This window comes from Papaver somniferum, chromosome 7 (genome assembly GCF_003573695.1).
Source record: "Papaver somniferum cultivar HN1 chromosome 7, ASM357369v1, whole genome shotgun sequence".
NCBI lineage: Eukaryota > Viridiplantae > Streptophyta > Magnoliopsida > Ranunculales > Papaveraceae > Papaver > Papaver somniferum.
Genome location: NC_039364.1, coordinates 246,914,906 through 246,919,741, shown reverse-complemented (window position 1 = coordinate 246,919,741; position 4,836 = coordinate 246,914,906).

The following is a 4,836-nucleotide window of genomic DNA, read 5'->3' as shown; positions in this document are numbered from 1 at the left end:
TCGGGAATGACATCAAATGGGGGAGAGTTCTTTTGAACTTGCGCTTAATTTCCATATCTTTGTGGGGAGTGCGGCTATGGAATTATTTAGGGGTTATCTTGTATCTTAATAAAATCCTTGATGAATGCATTTAACTTCGGCTTTATGATTCTATCTAAATAAGTTGATATGTACTTTTCTTTGGTCTTGAAGCGTCTTCGTGGAAATTTCATTAGGATCCCGTTTCCGTACCTTTGCCAATTTTATTGAAAAAAAGGGGGAGAATTAATATGTAGTTCACACTACAAATACATATGATTTACGTGTTTTACGGGTCATTATGTAAGGGGGGCGGTTTTCATGTTGAGACGAAAGTATTGACTAAGGGGGAGTGATACATATCACCATAGTATTGTTGTCGAAGTTGTGATATAAGAACTTTGATGTTGTGTAATAGTACTATGACACTGTATAACAATGATCGAGAGCTTTTGTTTTCTCATTGTTATGGCTACGAAACTTCAACAACTATAATGCTGAATTGAACATCTATGGAATCATGGGAGTACTTGGAAAAGACGAAGTTTTCAAGTAATGTTGAAGCACCAAGGAGATCAAGCATGTGCACGAGAAGCTACAAAGTTTTATCTATTTTGTAATCCATATGTATTGGTAGTTTTGTCACTAAAATTGAAAAAGGGGGAGATGGTTAGAGCATTGCTCGGTCGAACTCGCATGCGTTGCTATCTCAAGCATGTTTGTCAATGTTAGTGATCAAAACTATATGTCTTGATTTGTAGTATACTTATGACTAAGTCTCGGTCTAGGATAGTTAGGAATAGTTGAGCTCCAGACTCCACGGCGATTATCTTATGAAGACGAAGAACTACTCAAGGAACCAGTAGAACTTCATCCGACCAAAAGGTATGTGGAGACTTGAACTCATATGTTACTCAAAAGTCTATCTACTATATCTCCTACTCTTGAGACAGAAGTCGTATAAGTATGATAGTTTTCATACATACACATTTGCTATTTCGAGCCGAGTTTACTCGCCTATCTTTTTCTCGAAATATGTGTTGGTAAGATTTTGCTTTAACCACTTTCATCTTTACCCATGACGAAAGTCATGATGACGTTTTAATCTTGAACATAGATTTGATGACGTTAGTCAATTCTTTATATCTAACGACTATTATAACATTATAGAAGAATGTTTCAATGATTGAAGTGTAGAGTTGAGATTACGTAACCAACTATGGATATAAGCATATATAGTGTGTTCGCACATTAGTGTATAAATCCATGTGTCGGAAACCAAGTGCGTGCATATGTGCGCATGCGGTATTGGTGAAGGAGACAAGTTAGGTACACGTACCCATACGCGTACTGGCGGAAGTTTTCATACAGAAAATTTCTGTTATAGTTTGTGAAGTTTGCAAACTGAAAAACTAGTCACCAAGGTATGCGTACCCGTACGCGTACCCGCGGAAGTTTTCAAACCGAAAATTTCTATTGAGTTTTCAAACTCAAATCCGGTTGCTATGGTACACGTACCCGTACGCGTACCTAAGATGGTTATATTTCTCAAATCGGTAGTTTCATGAACTTAAACAATAAATCAATAAGGAATGTAATCTTTGCAAACCGTGGCTATATTGTTCATGAATTGATTCAAGTAAATCAAACCGATTTTGTTTCAATTGTATCTATGTATAAAGATCTAACCAATTGAACAACTCTTGAACCAGTTCTTATGAGTCATTTGAACTAGTTATGAGAAAGATGATTACGGTTAATATGAAAGTGCTCATATGGCTAACCATTGGTTAACTATTTATGAACCAACTAAGTGTACACGTTTAGGTACGGTTACTCAAACCTAAATGAATACATTTCATTCGTGTGTGACAAGCTAAGTTTAGATCTAACGGTTGAAAGATATTAGCTTGGATAAATCAGGTTTTTCATTTAACGGTGAATATTGAATGCTTTGTTACCAAGGTAACTTGGATTGCAAACCCTGATTTGAAAACTATATAAGGGAGAGTCTAGCAACTGGAAAAACTAATCCGACACCTCCTGTGTGATACTAGTTGGTTTGCTAGACTCGATTCTCCTTTAACCGTAGGTTTCTTCTCGAGACCCTGTCGGTTAACGACTTAAAGACTTCATTTGGATTGTGAAGCCAGACAAAACTACTTCTCTTATAGTTGAGCGGTCTGATCTTGCCATTTTCTATCGTACGAGTTCAATTGTAAGATTGTCTTGAGATTATATCTCCGATAAGGCAAGATAAAAAGAAATCACAAACATCTTCTTCTCATCGTTTGTGATTCCGCAATATCTAGTTTCGCTTATTGTGAGGTGATTGATAATTCTAGGCTGTTCTTCGGGATATAAGTCCGGGTTATCGATTGGTTCCTGTTCACCTTGATTTTATCAAAAGACGGAACAAAACTTGTAGGTTTATCCGTGGGAGACAGATTTATCTATTATCGTAGACTTTTCTGTGTGATACAGATCTGTTTATTAAAGTCTTCGACTTTGGGTTGTAGCAACTCTTGGTTGTGGGTGAGATCAGCTAAGGTAATCAAGTGCGTAGTATCCTGCTGGGATCAGAGACGTAATGAGCGCAACTGTACCTTGAATCAGTGTGATATTGATTAGGGTTCAACTACAATCCAGACCAAAGTTAGTTTGTAGTAGGATAGTGTCTGTAGCGGTTTAATACAGTGTGGTGTTCAATCTGGACTAGGTCCCGGGGTTTGGTTTCCTCGTTAACAAAATTTCTGGTGTCTGTGTTATTTCTATTCCGCATTATATTTTGTTATATAATTGAAATATCACGCGTTTGTATCGATCAATTGTGAAATCCAACCTTTGGTTGTTGATTGGAAATTGATTGATCCTTGGATATTGGTCTTTGGTACCATCCAAGTTTATTATCCTTGTATTTGATAAAGACTCGCAAATTCTTATTTGCTTGAGTAAATATCAAATAAAGTGAGAGAGATATTAACTCCTCGATATACTTTTCTCTAGATTAAGTATGACTGTCTAGTTGATTCTCTAGAAAGTATATTGGAGTTAGTTAATACAGATTGCTAATCAAAAATATTGGGTGTGGTTGTTAGACCACCGCTTTTTCAATTGGTATCAGAGCAGGTAAACACGTTCAAGACCTTACAAGTCTGTGTTTGTAGTGATCTGACTCTATGGACAGAGGTGCTATCTCTATTAACGTACCACCAGTATTCGATGGCTCTAATTACTTATGGTGGAAAATTGCTATGCGAGCTTTTCTTCAAGCACGTGATTTTCAGTCATGGGTATATGTTGTTAACGGCTATAATGCTCCCGTTGTTGCAGTAGGTAACGTTAATGTTCCAAAAAATATTGGCGAATACGATACTGCTGAGATACTTGCTGCGAAGCAAAACTCCGACGGTTTGAATGCCATCATACATGCTACTACCCCAAATCTTCAACACCATGTGTCAAATTGCACTAGGTTTAAAGATACGTGGGATATCTTAGAAACCGTATTCGAAGGAAATACCAGTGAAAAGGAAGCTAGGCTTCAAAACCTTAATTCCGATTGGGAAAACCTTCGTATGGCAGATGAAGATTCATTTGATGAGTTTAATCACAAAGTGTCTGAAATTGTTAATGCATCTTTTGCATTGGGTAAGACTATTCCTGAAAAGGACATTGTGATGAAAATTCTCAGATTGCTGCCATCTAGATACGATTCTAAGAAGCATGCCATCGTTTAGGAAAATAACCTTGATAATCTCTCCAGAAATACGTTGGTTGGGAAGCTTAAGATCTTTGATCACGAACATTCATCCAAATCTAAGGATGTTGCGTTCAAAGCACTAAAAGACAAAAAATTACTTAATAAAAGTAAAATGTGTATATCTCTGAAGATGATCACTCTGAGACAGATTCATCAGATGAAGATCTTGACAAATCGGTCTCGATGATCACAAGACAGTTTAGAGATCTTCTATTGAAGAGAAGTAAAGGTTCTCCACAGATAAGCCTAAAGCATCAGTCAAACCTCATAATCGTTTTCCTCCTAAAAATAGGGACACATATGAAACTGATGACGAGGATATGCCTCAGTGCTTTAAGTGTAAAGGATATGGTCATTTTGCAAACGAGTGCCCAAATCGTAGAAAATACACTGGGAACAAAGGTCTTGCTGCGACACTTGATGAGATGTCTGACAACTATGATTCTGATGAAGACAAAAAATCAAGTGTTGCTCTTCTATGTGAAAATATTAATTTTGATAATTGTAGTAATACATATATCAATCTTGATAATCTTTTAGAAGAGATCCCAATCAAGATGGAAGAATAAATTGAACCCTCTGTTGGAAACCCTTCGTTCAATGTTTCAGGATCTACCTTGTGCCTAGCAGCTTGCGTTTCAAAGGCGCCTGAATCATCTTTTGCGTTGACATGCTCCTATTGTTCTCTCAAGGGACATGAGTTTTCGAAGTGTTTCAAGTACAAACATAAGATGAGATATGTCAACAAGATTCAACGAAGCGCATATCGTCTAGCCACCAAGCTTAAACTCACGGAGAAAACAGCTGAGGTATGTAAGATCTTATCTTCCTCGGAGAGATTAGTTTCCAAAGATAGAACTAGGCCATTAGAGAAGAAAACATGATCTAAACATACGAAAAGGAAAGTTTCCATGAATTCCAACCAAAAGGGTCATGGTGGACAAATTGTTGTTCACCACATCACAACTTGATTGTGTTGTAATGTGCATCTTGTCTCATGTGCATGTTCAAAAGAGACAAGATATTGCACACCTCAGGAATTAAAATAATTTTTT